Here is a 19130-nt window from a genome sequence, read left to right on the forward strand (position 1 = left end):
CATTTATATTTAGAACCCATTTTCCTGAACCATCATTACTATGATGGTTGTAAAACAGTGATTTTCAAAATTAACCACTCCTTCTACATTTGTCAGAACTTGCTGGCTCTACGAGATGTCCCAGGTTCATCTTATACTTTTCATGTTCTAGTCCTGGAATCAGCTCTTTCTCTGAGGAGCTCTGGTTCCTTTTAGTGGTTGCTTTTATTGTTGGAGGATACTTTCATTGGGTGAACTGTAGTTATAGGTTAGCAGTTTTCCTCCCTTCAGTATTTTAAAGACGTTCTATTGCATTCTGGTTTACATTATTTCTGATAAGAAGTTAATGTTTTATCATTGTTTAATTTTTTTTCATTCAGTTTCATTTTTTCTCTGCTTTTAATATTTTTCTATTTACCTTTGGTTTATAGCATTTGAGCTTTTTAAATCTATAGTGATATTTTTTCATTATATCTAAAGTGTTTAAAATGTTTCAGCCATTATTTCTTCAAATATATTTTTTCATGCTATAACATCACACTTTTCCTTTTGGGACTTCAATTATATAAATATTAGACTACTTAATATTGTCCTACAGATCACCAAGGCTCTGTTCATTTTTTTTGCCATCTTTTTTATTTTCTCTTCGTAATTCACTTTGGATAGTTCTATGGACCTGCTTTCAAGTTCACCAATCTTTTTTTCCTGCAGTGTCTAATCTGCCCTTAAACCATTTAGTAAAATTTTAATTTCTGATATTGTATTTTTCAATTCTAAAATTTTCATTTGATCATTTTTATTAGTTTCCATTTATCTACTGAATTTCCCCATTCGTTAACTCACTTCGTTCAGTTTTTTCCCTTTCAATCCTTAAATATTTTTATAATGGCTGTTTTAAAGTCTGTGTCTGTTAATTCCAACATCTCTATCATGTCTGGGTTTGTTTCCCTTAACTGTATTTCCCCCACTGATTTTGAATCGCATTTTACTACTACTCCACCGATCAGTTGAGTTTTGATTGTAGGCTGTACATAATACATGCTATGTTGTTGAAATTAGGTAGTTTCCTTTAAAGGTCGTTGAGGTTTGTTTTAACAGGCAATCTATTTATTGGTGAATCGCTTTGATTCGTTTTCTTTAAGGATTGTTTTAAGCTTCGTTAGGACTGGTCTAGACTATTTCTTACTTTAGGGCTAGAATAGCTCTGTTCCTAAGATGTGGCCTTTTCTGAGGCTTCAAATGAATTTCAAATTGTTCAGCCACAATGCTTGATTCGAACTTCTATGTCTCTAAGTACTGTGAGACCTCTGGAATCTGTGCAGCTCCCAACTCCTCAATAGCTGTCCTCTGCTAGGCTTTGCTTATCTGTCCATGCTCAGTTGAGTATTCAGCGAAAGACTCAAGGGGATCCCCTATACAGGTTTGAAGCCCTTTTTCTGTGTAGCTTTCATTATCAGTACCCTGCCTCACAGATTTCAGCTACCTCAGCAGGCCTAAAATCTAATTTCTGCCTTCTCAGCTCAATAAGGCCACTGTTCTCTGCTTGGGCTCTACCTCTGTGTACTGTGGTCTATAAAGAGTCTTCAGGAAGAAAGCCAAATAATCATGGAGCTCACATGGGTGCTTTTCTTAGGGATCACAGTTCTGAACTACCTGTTGTCCCAATATCTTTAAAAAGTTTCCTTATACGTTTTGTCTAGTTTTATGGTTATTTATAGCAGGAGGGCTAGTCCAGTACTAGTTACTCTATCATGGCCCAAATGGTTGGAAAATTTAAATGCCAAATACAATTTCTTAAAAAGCTACCACACTCTTTGATTTTTAAAAATTTCTTCTTTTAGCTCTGGTAAATTTTGTGAGGAAGTTGTCCAATTTATCCAAATTGCAAACTATATTGATATAAAGTTGTTTACAATATTCTCTTATTATCTCTTAATGTTTATAGGATCTGTAGTGATTTCCCCCTTCTTATTCCTGACATTGGTATTTTGCGTGTTTGTGTTCTTTCTCTTTTTTCTTGATCAGTCTTACCAGGAGTTTACTGATCTCTTCTTTGAACCAATCCTTCCTTGGCTTTGTTGATTTTCTCTCTTTTACTGTTTTATTGATTTCTGTTCTTATATTCTATTTTCTCTCTTATTTAGCTGTCTTTTTACTAGTCTTTTGAGATAAAAACTTAGATTATTGTTTTTTAGCCTTTCTTCTTTTCTTATTTATGCATTCCAGCCTATATATTTACCTCTAAGCACTGCTTTAGCTGCATTACACAAATTTTGGTGTTATATCTTCATTATTATTGTTTGAAATATTTTTTAATTTCTAAGGTAGTTTTTCTTTGACTCATAGATTATTTAAAAGTACATTATTTTGTTTTCAGGCAATTGGAAATATTTCAGTTACTTTTTTTTGTTACTGAATTTTTTAGCTTAATTCCACTATAGTTAGAGAACTATACTCTGAATATTCTGAATAATTTAAATCCCTTGAAATTTGCTAAAGCACCTGTTATGGCATAGTATGCTGTCAGTTTTAATATATTTCACGTGTACTTGAAAATAATATGTATTCTGTCATCAATTAAGTCAAGTTTTTAATTTTATTGTTCAGATTTCTACATTCTTATTAGTTTGCGTGTATGGGGGGTGGTGAGAACTTATACTATTAGATATTTAGAGAGATGTGTTGTTATAGCTTCTTCCATTTTTTTTTTTCACAGACCACCTGTTAAAGTCCAGCATGCTTTGCTCATAAACTCACAGAGATATTGAGAAAAGGAGGTAGAACATACTGAGAAAACACCAAGGCAAAGCCATGGCTAAGATCTCAGCAGAGACTCCCTGTCCTCCTTACAGTCTTGGCTGAGCTGAGCCCTATCCTCACAGTGTTTTGTTTTGGATGCTAGACCATGGCAGTCAGTCCTCCTGGATCCCTCATGAATGCATCTTAGAACTGTCTGCTTGGGGGATGAAAGAGGAAGAATTTATCTTTTGTCTTCTATTTTCCAGCTGATCTAAGGCTTAGACTCTAAGAATAGCACTGTGAGCCTTAAATCTCCCTATATTTTGGGACAAAACTACATGTATGTAGCACTGGGCCCAAGGCAAGGCACTGTCAGGTTGCACAGACAAAGGACTGGTTGAAGACTATGCAAAACTGGTTGCCACAGCAGTGGCTGGAGTAAAAGATGTGGCCAAGAGGATTTGAAGTGGTGCACAAGAGAGCTCCTGGTGTCACTCAGATTTGCTTTTGCCTTCTATCAAGTCCGGTCTACCATGGAGTCCCCACCAAGAAGGCGGTCAGCTACAATTTCTGCAAGAATGTAATACAAGAGTGTTAGTAGAACAAGCTATGGTCCTCACTGCTGCAGCTGTCCTAAAGCTGAAATTGGCATTTGTCATCTCTTTCTCCCATCACCATTATAGATTTCCCTCTCCATCCGCCAGAACTTTGATTGGTGTGGGTTGGTTGCCCTTGGGGGAGATCTTGTTCTTTATCCCCAAAGATCTGAGCCTTAGCTACCTTGCCCTTGTCGAACAGTGGTTACAGTAATTGCTTGCTCATCATTATCCCTGGGCATGAGACCTCTGAGTTTTGGTCACAGTACTTTGTGCCGTCATCATATGCAACCCTAGCTCTTCTGATAACCAAAATCAATTATCATCCTCTGCCAGAAATCTTTGCTTATTGATCCATTGGCATAGGATTTCCAAGAGTCTAGGTAGTAGGTGTAGCTTGAAGTTTAGTAGACCCCTTATGTCAGATGTTTCCTCCTTCTTCCCCCACTACAGAAGCCAGGCCTTCTAATACATCCAAGCGCAAGACTGTAGGCACAGGAAATGCAGTCTGAAAGTGGGACACCAGGAGCAATGGTGAAAGGGGTCGATCCTATTTCCAACTTTTGGTTCCCGGACCCATGTCAAACATCTGCTGAGGAAACAACACTATATATCACTCATTGGTCAGTGCTTAAACCTCATCTTAGAGGATGCACTTTAAGTCCACAGGGTATTGTCCCTATGCTGGTGCCTTAAATGAGAGTTTAACAGGCTATTCTAATGTTCTCTTAGCCCATTTGCTTTCGGGTACTGAAGAACACAGTAAGATCAGTAGATCCTGTGATCACATGTCCTTCACGCTTCCTTTGCCATAAGATGGGTTTCTTGTTCTGAAGTGATGATGTGTGATACATCATGATAGTAGGTAAGGAATTTTGTTAGCTTGAAGACTGTGGTACTGGTGGAAGAACTATGAGCAGGGAAGGAAGTCAGAGAAGGTATGTTTTCTTTTGGATGGCAAAGGACAGTAAGGTAGAAACCAGTATGACTGTTCTGTGGCCCCTGGAGCCTTGTCTCAAGTTCTCTGTGTCATTCATTTGCTTGGAGGACCTTCTCTTCAGGACCCTGGAGAAGATAGTCTGCTGGGGACTTATGGCTAGGCCCTCAGGCAGGCTCACTCAATTGGGCAGGGCTACTGCATATGGCTGCATAGGTTATGTATTGCGTACCACCAGGGAGTGCCATTTGCAAAACTATGACATGCGTGGTGCCACCTGGAGTTGTGCAGTGCAGAGATCCTGTACAAGAGCATCACACTTCAGCACTTGTCACTGTCAAACATGTGCTGGGAAACAGTGTCACAATTTGATGCTAAGTGAACCCCTACTATTAGCTTAATCTGAGTGTAGATCTTAAAATCTGCTCTTCCCTTGAATTTTCCAGAGGTCCAGCTACCACTGCTCACTGCTAAAAGCCTCTAGACCTTCTTGCATTCCTCCACCCATTTTCTTCCTCCCTGCAGTGGGAGAAGTGGCGATTAATGCCGAGGCCTCAGTTTACCTAACAGTCAAATTTATGAGCCAGTGATACTGAGCTGGTGGGTGTTAAAGGTAAAGCTGTCATTGTGGTTAAGTGACAAAAAAGAGCTCCAGGAATGTTAGTAGAACCTTTCCACAAAGGCACTCACAGTGGTTTTGCTTTATTCTCCACAACATCTCTGTGAAGTTAGAAGAAGATAAGGGAACACATTCCCCATTTTACCTCAGGAGAAACCGAGGCCAGAGGGGAAAAGTGACTTTCTCAATATATGGACTGATGGTTTGTGTCCACTCTAAAATTCACACATTGAAATCCTAACCCCTAATATGATGGTATTAGGTTATGAAGGTGGAGCTCTCTTGCCCTCTTTATGCCTTATGAGGACACAAAGAGAAGACAGCAGTCTGAAAACCAGGAATAGGGCCTTCACCTAGAACCCAGCCATACTGGCACCCTGGTCTCAGGCTTCCAGACTCCATAACTGTGAGAAATAAATGCCGGGGCTTTTTTGTTTTGTTTTGTTTTGTTATAGTCAGATTTTTACTTAAAATTTTCATCAGCCAACTTAGCGTTTTCTACCAACCCAGGGAGCAGAAACCTTCACAGGCTTCACGATCTTTTGTTTAGATGCTGCCTTTGTGAGAATCTTGGCAGTGGCCATTGCTGTCTTAGATGCTTGCTTAGCCTTTTTAGCTTCCTTGGCAGCCCTGATAGCTTGTTCTCATTGAGCCTTCCCAACTTCAGGTTTCTGATTCCTCTTGGCCATTATATCAGCAAGAGATGCACTGGCGACGGCCCTCTGGAATTTGACTGCATGGCGGGTTCTTTTCTTTTGAATTTCTTCTGACTGTCCCTTTTTGTACTTTCTTCTATAAAGGACAGTCCAGTTTATCTGTAGAGTATTCCTCTTGGAAAGGAATGCTGACTTGCTTTTTGCATTAAGAAATTGGAAAACCTTCCTGTTGGTGCTGGTGTGGCACCTCCCATATCCAGGGTAGATCTTGTACCCACTGAAAATATACAGCTTGACCTTTGTGGCTACAGCTGCCGAGAAAAGAATAAATGCTGGTTAAGTCACCTAGTCTATGATGTTTTGTTATAGCAACCTGAATGGACTGAGATGCCAGGATCACGCAGCGATTTGGCAGCAGAGCCTCTGCCTCAGTGCATCACTTACTCAGACAGTTACTACTTCTATCTGCAGGCCGCACACACCTAGATCCCACAAGGGGAATTATTAGTTAAGGTCCAATCAGGAGACAGAAACCACACAGTGACTTGGACAGGGAAAGTTTAATATAAAGAATTATTAACTATAACAGGGGATTGGGGTAAAGGAAAGTTGATTAGTGACTGGTGGAGAAGACTCGAATACATATAGGAGCAGCAGACATAGGGAGCTGCCCCAACCCCTAGAGCTGATGTAGAGCACCCAAAGAAGGAACAAATCTGTGAAAGAGTCTTCCTCCACAGAGCTGCGATCCAGACCTCACTGAAGAAGGTGTGGCCAGGGATCCCCGGATGGTGAGGTCTACTGAGGTGTTGTGCCAGCAGGACTCATTGAGAAACAGTACCTGGAGTGCAAGTATTGGGCAGAGGAACTACTCATGGAGAATTGTAGCACACTGCTGGCTGCTGTGTGCTACAAAAACTGTATGCAGCTGGTCCAGGTGCTGCAGAAGTCTCATCTGCAGGAGGCCGTCCAGGGAAGCATCTGGAACCTGAAAGTTGAGCCCCTTCCTTCTCCAGCCTCCTTCCAGTACCCACTACTGAGAGGCTTAACATTCAGCCCCCTGGCAAAGGAGAAATATTTTAGGGTCCAGCTCAATTATCATAGAGCAATAAACTTGGAATTGAGAGGCAATAACTTGATGAGTGGCACATGGAACACAGAACTTGGAGTCCCTCAATTAAAAGTATTTTAATTCCATTTGGTAGCCCTCAGCACCAAACCAAGTGTCCAGAATGGAAAATTGCAGGCACAGGAAGGAAGAAAAGGGACCAAGGAATTCAGGAAGACAGATCAGCAAGGTGAAAATATATCCACCTCCTCCCCCTTTCCCAGGGAGTACTCTTGGGGAAGGGAAGAACCCATAATAATTTTTGTACTTTTTAATTGAAGGACAATTTACAAGCAGTTAAGTGCACTAATCTTAAGGGTACTGCTTGACAAAGTTTTGCATATGTATAAACCCATATGCTCATCCCCCCAGATAAAGAGAGAACATTACCAGCACCCTAGAAGGGTCCCTAATTCCCTTCCCAGTGAGCACAGAAATTTCCACTATTCTGACTCCAGTCATCATAGATTGGTTTCCCTGTGTTTGAATTTCACATATATGGAGTTATATAGTATCTACTCATTGGTGACTTTAAAAAAAAAATTGTCTTTGTGAGATTCATCTATGTAGTAGTGAGTGGTAAAACCAGAACAATGTTTAAGCAAAACAAACAAACAACCTCCCCCCAAAAAAAAAAAAAAAAAAAAAAAAAAACAAAAAAAACAGAAAGAAATATCAGCCATGATGCTTACTGGACTGTTTCCTATGAAAACACGTCTGGTTACGAGCATATCTACATACCTAGTCTTCATAATGTAGATTTATGAATATATCCTCAGATCATCAGGCCACCACTGCTTTACTGGCTGTGTGTGATGCTCCATTGTGTGGGCCCAGCAAACTCAGATAAATAGTAGATAAACCTCTGAACTGAGAGGTACCACACAGTGGGTGGACTAGGGTAGGATTTGAGTCATTTGAGTAACTGCTGAGTTTCAGAGTCTTCAGAGCATGGAAAAGAGGACCTGAGGGAGCAGATCCAGCCTCTCAATGGACAGGGCTGAGCTAGAGCACAGGAGGCTGGGGCCATAGCAGGTCTAGATTTAGCACATACTTGAGAGTCTGTGATTCCAGTATCCTAGGTAAGACCCTGAGGATAAGCAGTTGTGACTCAGAGATGAACAGGTGACAGGCTTTCACTTTAGTGCCACGCCCTGCCAGATCTTGGGTGTGGAGGTGGGTGAGTGAGGTGGGACTGGGATTAATCAGCTGGTCCTTTTTGCTCTGTCCAGGGATTCGGCACCTAGGGCTGCAGGGAAGCTCAGCAGGTGATGCAGGGAATTTTGGTTTTAAGCAAGGAATTTATTCGTTCATCCATTGATGAACACCTAGGTTGTTTCCATATCTTCCATATCTTAGCTATTATACATGCTGCAATGAACATAAGAGATGCACATACTTTTTCAAATTAGTGTTTTCATTTTCTTGTAATATGATATGATACATCCATTTTCAGTTTTGGTACATCTATTTTCCACAGGGGCTGCACCAGTTTGCAGTCCTACCAATGATGCACAAAGGTTCCCTTTTCCCCATATTCTCTCCAACACATGTTGTTTGTTAATAGCCATGATTTTTTGATAATAGCCATTCTGACTGGGGTGAGGTAGTATCTCATTGTGGTTTTGATTTGCATTTCCCTGATGATTAGTGATGTTGAACATCTTTTCCTATGTCTGTTGACCATCTGTTTGTCTTTTTTGGAGAAATACCTTTTCATGCCCTCAGCCCATTTTTCAATCAGATTGTTTATTTTTTTTGTTATTGAGCTGTATGAGTTTCTTATATATTTTGGATATCAACTTCTTATCAGCTATATCACTTGTAAATATATTCTCCCATTCAGTGGGTCACCTTTTTGTTTTGTTGATGGTTTCTTTCACTGTGCAGAAACTTTTAGTTTGTTGTGGTCTCATATATTTGTTTTTGTTTTTGTTTCCCTTGCTTGAAAGGATATGTACAAAAAGATATTACTTAGACTAATGTCAAATAGTTTACTTTCTATGTTTTCTTCTAGGACTTTTATGGTTCCAGGCCTTACATTTAAGTCTGTAACCCATTTTGAGTTTATTTTTGTATATGGTGTAAGAGAGCGGTCCAATTTCATTTTTTTCTTGTATGTATCTATCCAGTTTTCCCAACACCATTTGTTGAAGAGACTGTCATTACTCCACTGTCATAGATTAGTTAATCATATTTTACCTCCTTTGTCATAGATTAGTTAATCATATAAATGAGGATTTATTTTATATATATATGTGTGTTATATATATTATATGTAATTAAGTGAGGATTTATTTATATATACAATGGCCTATTATGCAGCAATAAAAAAAGAATGGAAATTTGCCATTTATGATAATCTGGATGGATTTATAGGGTATTATGCTAAGTGAAGTAAGTCAGGGAGAGAAAGACAAATACTGTATAATTTCACTTACATGTGGAATCTAAAAAGCAAAGCAAAACAAAACAAAAACAGACTCATAGAAACAGAGACCAAAGGCTGGTTACCAGAAGGGATGGGGTGGGGGCATGGGTGAAATGGGGAAGAGGAATATAGTCAATAATATTATGATAAGTTTGCAGTGACAGATGTTACTAGAATTAGTGGAGTGATCACATTGTAAGGTACAAAAATGTAGAATCACTATATTGTACATCTGAGACTAATATAACCAATATAAGATTGTATACCAACTATATTTATATACTTTTTTTTTAAAAAAAGGAAAGACTTTATTGGAAGGAGACTGGCAGATTTCACAAAGCCTTAAGGATAGGAAGGGTAGGAGACCTCAGGAGGATTTTAGGACTAGAAAGGCAAGGCCCAAGTTTCCTTCTCTTGTTTGGTGCACATGCGCGCTCCCTCTCTCTGGCTCTGCAAGGTCTCTCTTGTTTGCTTCTCTGTGTCTGTGTCTTCACTTTCTTCCTTCTCTACTTTACCACGTGCCAAATAAAATTTGGCTGTTTCAGCCTCATTCTCTGAGACCTCCAGGTGAAGGGCCAGTGGAGTCTGTCTCAGTCTCAAGAGAGGGGAACCAGTTGATAAACATCTGTCCCCATGCTTTGGGTCCTCTGGGGTCCAGATAACAAGGATGCCGGCAACTTGGTGCAGTCATGGCCTCCAAGGTTGTGGGGGAGGGGTCTCTAAGAGGAAAGTATGGTCAGAAGTGATGGGTGACTTTAGTGCCCAAGTAAAGAAGAGCAGGAGAGTCCGGCACTGAGAAAATCATCCTCTGGGGTTCCCCATTCATAACAACATCTGTCGTTAGCTGTGCTCTAATAAGAGCCTGATGGCTTACTCTGGCTTTAAAATGGGATGACAGTGGCTGTAGGGAAAGAATCAATGGCTGCGATATCTTGCTGATGGGATCTGAGTGGCAGGACAATTAGAAACCTGCTGAGGTTCCCTTACTGGGGAGGGAGTGTTAGGCAATGAGACGGAAAAGCCTCAAGGGGTTGATACTGAGTCATCCAAGGTAGGGGAGGGGCAGAGGCTTTGGAGTCATAAGGACCAGGAATGAATTAGTTCTGTCTTTTCTCAGGCTATGTGTAACATTGGGCAAGTCACTTGATACTTCTGACACCAGTTTCCTCATCCATAAATTGAGATAATTATGCTTATCCTGCAGGATGGGTGCAATTAGAGATAAATGATTGCGTAGTTCACAGTGCTTTTGAAGCTAACCATTGTCATTGTTTATACCTACCACACACACACCTGCATGCAACTTGCATGTACGCACACACACTGAAAACAAGAGAGAGAAGGTGTGAGTCTTTCTGATAGCCTGGAAGGTGCTATTGTAGGCTTTAGACAGTTCAGGCTTGGTCCTGGAGGACCTGGGGGCCTTTCAAGGGCCTTACAATAATGTTTGAGACCTCAAGTTAAATGATTGGCTCAAATTACAAAACATAAACTCCACAACTGAAATTGACAAAGGTTAAGTCCTCTGCAACTCAACTAACTCATAAATGATATCTTAAATTGTCTTGAAATAGAAACTCTACAAGAGTTGTACAAGCTACATTATGTTGGCATCAGAGTGCCTTGCTTTGTATTTTGGCTCCATCACTTACTAGCTGTGTGAATTGGGCAAGTCACTGAACTTCTCTGTACCTGTTCCTCCTCTGTAAAATAGGACTAATAATAGCGCCTACTTCAGAGGGTGTTGTAAAATACAACACTCACTGAATGGTATTGTATGGTGCCTGGCACATAGCAGGTTTGGCTATTAGTTTATTTACTGTAGGATGAGAGTGCATTTTAATATGCTTGATATAATTAAGGTAGGGCCTCTAAAGTAAGGGCCCGAGCCACACAAAGTTTTTAAAACAGCCCTTATTATGTTTGCGTAACTATATTTTTATTTAATCAGGTGTAACTTAGATTGTAAAGCACAGATGTGTGACTGTAACTTTATAAAAATTAGTGGTTCTCTGCATGGCAATACTACTCCCAAGGGTACCAGGAGTATTTTGGAAATTCGTTTTGTTTTTGTTTTTTTGTCACAATGAATAGGGGTTATTGCTGGCATTTTGTGGGGCCTCACTGGTGTGACAAAGATTTCTCTTCTGTGTCTCAGGATTTTCAAATACAAGTGGAAAAGCTGTTTATAATGATCCAATTCTAGAATCTAACTGAACTTAGAATTATGTAGGTAAAAAAATCTGCTTGTAATTATTTGAGCCCAGAACTACAGTAGTACCCTTTTATCTGTGGGGGTATGTTCCAAGACCTCCAGTGGGTGCTTGAGACCACAGATAGAACAGAACCCTAATATGCTATATTTTTTGCTATATATACATATCTAACATAAAATTTAACTTATAAATCAGGCACAGTAAGAGATTACCATCAATAACTAAAAATAAAATAGAGCAATTATAACAATATCCTGTAATAAAAGTTATGTAAACGTGGTCTTTCTCTCTCTGATAGCCAATCTGATAATTGAGACTAATGGGCTGGTCAGAGGACCTTTCAAGGGCCTTACAGTAATGTTTGAGGCCTCAAATGTAACTCAAGATAACTAAGTGACTAGAGGTGAGTAGCATATACATTGTAGATATACTGAATAAAGGTTTGATTCATGTCCCTGGTGGGTTGGAGTAGAATGACTAAGAGATTTCATCACACTACTCAGAATGGCATGTAATTTATAACATATAAATTGTTTATTTCTGGAATTTTCCATTTAATATTTTTGAACCGAGGTCGACCATAGGTAAATGAAACCACAGAAAGCAAAACCAAAGATAAGGGGGAGAGACTACTGTAATTCCATTTTACAAATGAATGCAAAGTTGTTATTTTTTGGCAAGGTTAGTAAGCACCAAATTTCCTAGGTGCTTACTAACTGTGTACATCAAGGAAAGAGAGTTCTGTTTTATTTAAAACTTTACCAACAGGTCACCATTTTGAAAGAGTCACTATGGCAATCCTCTTGTATTATCGGGGTCACTAAATTCCTCTGAATTTTAACTGTCATCTTCACGGTGATTCTACATTTACATAGAAATATATTGATTTAGCCTATATGACAAAATGTGAAATGCAAAAGGTCAACAATATTCAGCTGAACATTGAAAATTTGGATTTATAACTGCCCACATGTGAACAGTTGCCAACGTGGTAACTCTGCAGTTCTTTTTAAATAAACACTGACCCCATCAAGATAAAATGAAGATTTTACAATGAAATACATTTATAAAGTTGACAGCATATTATATTTCCGAGATTTAAAGGAAAAGTCTGAAAACTACGATTTTCACTGAACATTAAAAAATGTCTTTGAGTAGAAGGTAAAGTTGTTGGTGTTTTCTTTTGAAATAATATAAATGCTTACAAAATAGGGTAAGCAACACATTGTAGTAAAAACTCCAATTACCGGTGAACAATAGGTTATTAGAATGATGACAGGAAAAAAGCCCACTGAAATTATTTTTTTTATTCTGAATTCTGATGATACTGTTCTGAGAAAAATTGAAGAGATGGTGAGAACTGTGGAGTATTGGCTGTGTCGTGAGCCCCTGTGGGCCAAGGAAGCTCTCTGCTTACCATGGTAAGGTTCAGGAACAAACAAAGCCGTGATGGGTATTTATTTTCAAAATCTTCGACAATGGGTACAAAGACGCTGGCAGTATTCGAAGCCCTTGAACATGATTTCATAGAAAAAGAATACCCTTGCCCAAAGTCATCGTATGCACCACAGATTGAGCCTCAGCTATAATTTGCTGGCCGTTTAAAAGGTTTGTAGGCCATTAAAAAAATTAGCACCAGATGTTTAGAACAATGTGGAGAAAAACATTTTGTGACAATTGTGTGTTATTTTATTCATTTTGGATTCCTTGCTGTTTTACGAGATTTTTACTGCTACTCTGATACAGTCCCATGTGGTCTACCTTTTAAGGCCTAACTTCTCTAAGACTTCTTGTATTCTCTTCCAATCCAGCCTCTATTCACCACCTGATGAAACAAAATAACCTCAGGCCACAATAAAATAAATAGGGTCCAAAACTCATCCATGTAAAGTGTAGGGTTGCATTTTTGTGATGTTAATAAAAAAAAAAACACAAAAAAACCCCTCCCCCAAACCTACCATTTTTCAGGAGGTCTGTACTACTGAAAAAGGCACAAAGGTAAATATATTGAAGCTTGTTGTACTCAACTGTCCATATATCAAACTGAGCAAGTCCCAATTCAGTTATGTCCAACCCCCATTTACCCCTCAATACCAGCCTGCACTGTCTAAAGCCTGCAACAGCATTGCCTAGGGCTCTCCTACAAACATGACCACACACATCAATCGAGTGCCTTCCATGCAATTATGGAAGCCCAAGCAACAAACATCCTCTCTCTCTGTTTTAGTGTGTGCTTGTGCGTGCATACACAGACCAAAATCATGACAATGGCTAGCTTGTAAAGCACCATGAACCATATATGTCCCAAACAGTCTCTCTAGTCATAACAATCATCCTGTAGGGTAAGTCTTATTGTCCTTTTAGTCTACCTCAGTTTGACTCAGGATTGGGAACCGGGGCTGGTCAGGGGCCTGGAGCAAATCTCATTATATTAAAATATGCATTATCTTGCAGTTTATTATATATGATCTTTAAGGTCTTTTTAAGTATTAGTATGCATGCCTTGAATAGATATTGAAATTTCAGGACAGGAAATATGATTTCTGAGATATTTCATCACTACCTTGTTCCATGTCATATAAAAGGAATTCTTTCATCACTACTTTTAAAATTAAGCCCAATGCTGTTCTGAGAATATTGTTCTTCCTTATATTTTCTTCCTTGATAGCCTATAATTTGCTTAACATGTTATTCATGTTTCCATTAAGGTTATCTCTTCTTTCTCTTATCATATAATAAATGAGCCTGGTGTGTTATATCTTAAAATGGATTTTAATTCTGATATTAATTGGAACCTTTCTCATTGTTTTGTATTCATTGTAAGGAAACACTTCCAATATTCTTACTTTTATTATTTATTTATTTATTTTATGCCTATAGCACCTGGTCTTCCTTGGTGGTCTCCCATCCAAGTACTAACCAGGCCTGACCCTGTTTAGTGTCTGAGATCAGATAAGACTGGGCATGTTCAGGGTGGCATGGCTATAGACCCAATATTCTCACTTTTAAATCCAAACTGACTCATTTAAAAAGGTGGAATTATCGGACTCTAATATGTATTCTATTATAATTTTGCTGGAGCATTTACACATGGAAATGTATATCATTTTATTATTGATCATTTTTATCTCTCCTTTTTATTTTAGCTAGGATGTGAGAAAGAGAAAAGCAATCCTTGACACCTGAGAGCCAGACTGGCACTCACCGCTCGGCGTTGCGTTATTCTGTTGCACAGAAACAGTTTCACAGAACAGCAGTATCAGGCACAGCCATTCTGTGCCCTTGATGGATCCAGATAAAAACAAGAGTGCTCTGTAATCATGTCTGAACACAAAATGTGAACACGCTCCAAACCCCAGAAATGACAAAACATCTCCCTATCTTGGCTAATACAGATGACTACTGCTTCTTTGTGATAGCTTTAGCCTTGCTCTAGTCTGCCTTCCTCCTGGGTAATGTTTATTAAAATACCTAAGAACAGAACAATTCTCACTTCTTGACAGCATCCAATCCAAGGCAAAGCACTGCTTCCACGAATCCCCCCGGAAGGTCACCTGACATAAACCTAAATCCTCTAAGTTCTTTCCACCCCTGTGGCATGCGTTCTCCCTTCTTGCGATGAGCAATAAATTCAACTTGTTCAACTACAAGTATGTTCCTGACATCTTTGGATGGAAGGCATCAACAAGTATTATAGCAATGTCTATATCTGTACCTACATATAGTTTACACAGTTATGTGTGTAGGTAGATTATATTATCTGTGAACTTCATTTCAAGATGGTAAAAGGGCTTTACAAAGTATTTGTTATAAAAAGAGGGTACTGAGTTTGGTAGGACCATGGATAGAAATTTTCTGAACTTGACCCTGTGCACAGATAAATCATGGTATTTTCTTTTGTCTGCATATAAATTCTGTGTGTGAATGTAGGCCTTGCACAGGCTGCCACATAAATGAGCAGGTAGTGTCAATTTCCAAAAAAAAAAAGTCCTCAAACTAAATACAGAGCAAACTATTCTGCTTTGCAGCCTAAGGAAAATGACTGGCGAGGGCCTACTTGGAGTCGATTTTATCCTCTGGTTTTGATCTCTTTTGTTATTCATTCACGTTTCTCCCTTACTTAGACACACTGGGCACCATTGTCGGGGCACTAAGCCTTGTTATTCCCATTTAGGACAATCATGTATCTCTAGCATTTGCCTCAGATGTGTGCTTTTACGTTTGACTGATGTCATCACATCTGGTATCTCAACCATCCTGCTGGGAACTGACTGATAAACAAAAGGGCAAAAGTGTTTTTATGGTCTCCTGGAATGAAACTGCCCTTCTCTCTTACTTTTCAAAAATTAGCGGCTAAAAGGGGGAGGGGCACTTAGAAAATTCTAAGAAGCCCTAATAATTAATATAAATGATGTTTCATGAGTGAAAAAAATGTTGCTGCTTTCGTAAGCATTATGTTTCCCAGTGGCACAGCTCTTCGGGCAGGTACCCTTCCTGTATCAGCATACTTTTGCCACTTGCTGGTTCCCTTGGCGCATACTGAAAAGCAATTTGTCAAAGAAATTTTGCTTTTAGTAGTGTGTGGGAGGAGGTGGTTTAGGTTACTTAGGGCTAAACATCAACATATAATCTTAAAATTTTATTGTTTATTTTCCTTTCCAACCACCTCCCACCCCAAGTCTGCGAACGTGGAAATCATTGCTTTGTTCACGGATTCCTCCCCAGTGCTCAGAAGGCGCTAGAGAAATATTTATTGCATGTATGAATGACTACAATGAATCAGTCAATCCACCAATGATTCATCCATCTCCGTCCTCATTTCAGCCGTATGAACCTCTGAATAGCAAGAGCCAGTCAGCCCTGGAACCGGCAGTTGTGGGAGAAGGACGCACGGCAGCACAGGGGCCTCGCCCTGGACATCCTTGCGAAACGCGGGACACTTCTTCCAAGGGTCAGGTTCCACCTCCCGAATCTGGTGTCGCGCCAGGCCCTGAGGGCAGAGGCGACTCAGGAGGGGCGGGTCCACCGCATGCTCCAGGTCCTCTCCCAGGCTGTGAGACAGGGCCTCCAGGGCGAAGGCACGAAAAAAGGTGCGGGGAAGTCAGACATCGCGGGAGGCGCCCTCTCCTTCCCTGGGCGCAGACTTGGGGAAATCATGCGCCAGCTTCTTGAACGAGTGCCATGCGCAGCTGCGCCCCTGCAGCCCCGCGTTGCGGCAGAGATGGGCTTTGGGCTGAGTTCACGACCTCCGCCCCAGCCCCTGGGAGGGAAGAGGGACGCCCTCAGGAATGTGAGGCCATGGCACCCCGGCTATTCTCAGGCCAGGGCTCCTGTAACAAGAGAGTGGCTGTGGAGTGTGTTGGGCACAGCTGCGGAAAGCTTGGCAATACTGAGCTCCTTTCATTCCTCACCGTTTTCCAGCTAGTTCTGTGCCCTTGGCAAACTTTTTACTTAGAATTCTCTTAAAAACAAAAAAATCAAACGTATTATCTGTATTCTTTCCTTACATGGTAACAGTCGGTAGTACAAAGAGATTGAAAGTCAAGTTTCTGCCACAACCCAGTCTCCCAGTTTCCACGCTTTTAGATTCTGTCCCAGGACACGGAATGGGTCGATTCTCAGGACTGTGAGGATCCTGCTGTATGGGGACCGTGCACTCTGTCTCTCAGGGAGTGGTTCTTGGGACCTGTGTCCTGGCAGAGAGGGGCTGTCAGGGGAAGTTAAGGAACTGTTTTCCCGAGGGCTGATGTGCATGGATGCACAGGTCAGGGAGAAGAACGTTCTCTAGGTTGAGCCCCTGCTCCTTTCAGTGTCTTCAAAGAATTGTGAAGGGAGGAAGAGAGTGGCCTCGTTATCAAGGACATCGTAGGCAGTGAGAAAGCAGGGCGGGTTATCTCTGGATTCACCTGGAAGCCAGAAGGTGGCCTGGGCTGTAGGTAGTAGGCGGGGTGTGGTGAAAGAGAAGAAAGAGGAGGAAGAAGGAGAAGAGGGGGAAGACGAGAAGGAGAGGAGGGAGAAGAGAGAGAGGAGGAGGAGGAGAAAGGGAGAAGAAAGAGAGATACTGAGAGAGGGAAAGAAGGAAAGGGATAGAGAGAGACCTGGGAGGGCCTGGGGTGATACCTGGATGAGGCTTTAAGAGGTTGGAGGACCTTGAAATGTGGTTAATTATCCTTCCTATAGTCCCTTTTGTACTCACAGGCTAGTGAAGAGACAGGAAATTTGATTTCAGTTTCCACCTATTGTATGGTAGGCAGTCAATAACCAGGGCTGATGAACTGAATAGCTAACTACGCAATGTACACACATCTAACTAGAATAATGGTCACCGTGGTCTTTGAATTAACTTCCAGTCTCACTTTACCAAGATACTGGTAAAACCCTTAGCTGATTTAGAGGGACTATGCTGTAAACATATTTTTTTCTGCCTATTCTTTCATCATCCAGTTTTACTTCATGACCAGTAGCAACACCAGCAAGCACTTGGTTGAGGCAGCTTGGGCAATATATGGGGCAATGCAGGACCAGTTCCACCAGTCTTAGTCTTAGACTAGGTCTCCTCCCAGGGTCCTGCAGGCTGTTCTTCAGTGGGAGGGGAAGGAAGAGAAGGAGGAATCAGGAATAAGAAACAAGGCTTTCTTTGTTGCCTACTCCCTTTATGTAACAAAAGCAATACTTGGTTTCTGTGTTACAACTTCCTGGTTTTCCTCCTACCTCCCTGGATGCTCTTTGGTGGTCTGCCTACAAGCACTTCTCTCTCTTTTCCCAGTTAGATGTGGTGCCTCTCAGAGTTCTGTTCCAAGCCCTCTTCCCTATACCCTCTCCCTGGATGAGTTCATCTATCCCTGGGTGACCAGAAATGGCTTTGATGACCACTTATGACTCCCAGATCATCGTCTCTACCCATCTCTTTCCTTGAGCTCCAGACTTGTACTGCCAACATGCTTCCATAACAGCACCTCAGATGTCCTATCTCTATCCAGAATTCATATCTTTACCTCCAGCCCTCTGTCCTGGTTTTCTCGGTGATTGCATTTATTTTCCTTTTCAGCTGTGCAAGCATTGGCTTCTTCACCCTTCCTTCACTCTGCTAACCTCCATCCATGCTGTTCTGGTCAGGAATTGTTAAATCAGCTCTCCAATCTATGCACTTTTTAAAAAAATTAATTTTTCAATAATTAAAAATTTTTACAATTACAGTTGGCATACAATATGATATTAGTTTCAGGTGTACAACATGGTGATTAGACATTTATATAACTTAGAAAGTGATTACTCCAATAAATCTAGTACCTACCTGACATCGTACATAGTTATTATGACAATATTATTGACTACATTCATTATGCTGTACTTTACATCCCCATGACTATTTTGTAACTACCAATTTGTACTTATTAATCTCTTCTCCTTTTCCACCTACTCCCCAACCTCCTCCCACCTGGCAACCATCGAAATGTTCTCTGTATCAGTTTGTTTCTGTTTTATTTATTTTGTTCTTTAGATTCCACATGTAAGTGCAATCATATGGCATTTGTCTTTCTCTGACTTATTTCACTTAGCATAATACTTTCCAGGTCCATCCATGTTGTTGAATGGTTTCATTCATTTTTATAGCTGAGTAATATTCCATTCTATATATGTACCACCTCTTCTTTATTCATTCACCTATTGATGGACACCCAAGTTGCCTCCATGTCTTGGCTATTGTAAATAAGGCTGCAATGAACATATGGATGTACATATTCCTTTGAAGTAGTGTTTTGCTTTTGTTCAGAAAAATACCCACAAGTGGGATAATTGAGTCCTTCTTTGTCTCTTGTTATAGCCTTTATTTTAAAGTGCATTTTAT

At 40.4% G+C, this 19130-nt stretch overlaps 2 pseudogenes; both read right to left on the reverse strand.

The window, feature by feature from the left end:
• Positions 1-5358: 5358 nt before the first annotated feature.
• Positions 5359-12838, reverse strand: LOC120592874 (60S ribosomal protein L24-like; annotated as a pseudogene).
• Positions 12839-14152: 1314 nt separating this feature from the next.
• On the reverse strand, positions 14153-14271 carry LOC120593083 (uncharacterized; annotated as a pseudogene).
• Between the last annotated feature and the right edge of the window lie 4859 nt (positions 14272-19130).

The sequence above is a fragment of the Pteropus medius genome, unplaced genomic scaffold (assembly GCF_902729225.1).
Source record: "Pteropus medius unplaced genomic scaffold, Ma_sr-lr_union100, whole genome shotgun sequence".
Lineage (NCBI taxonomy): Eukaryota > Metazoa > Chordata > Mammalia > Chiroptera > Pteropodidae > Pteropus > Pteropus medius.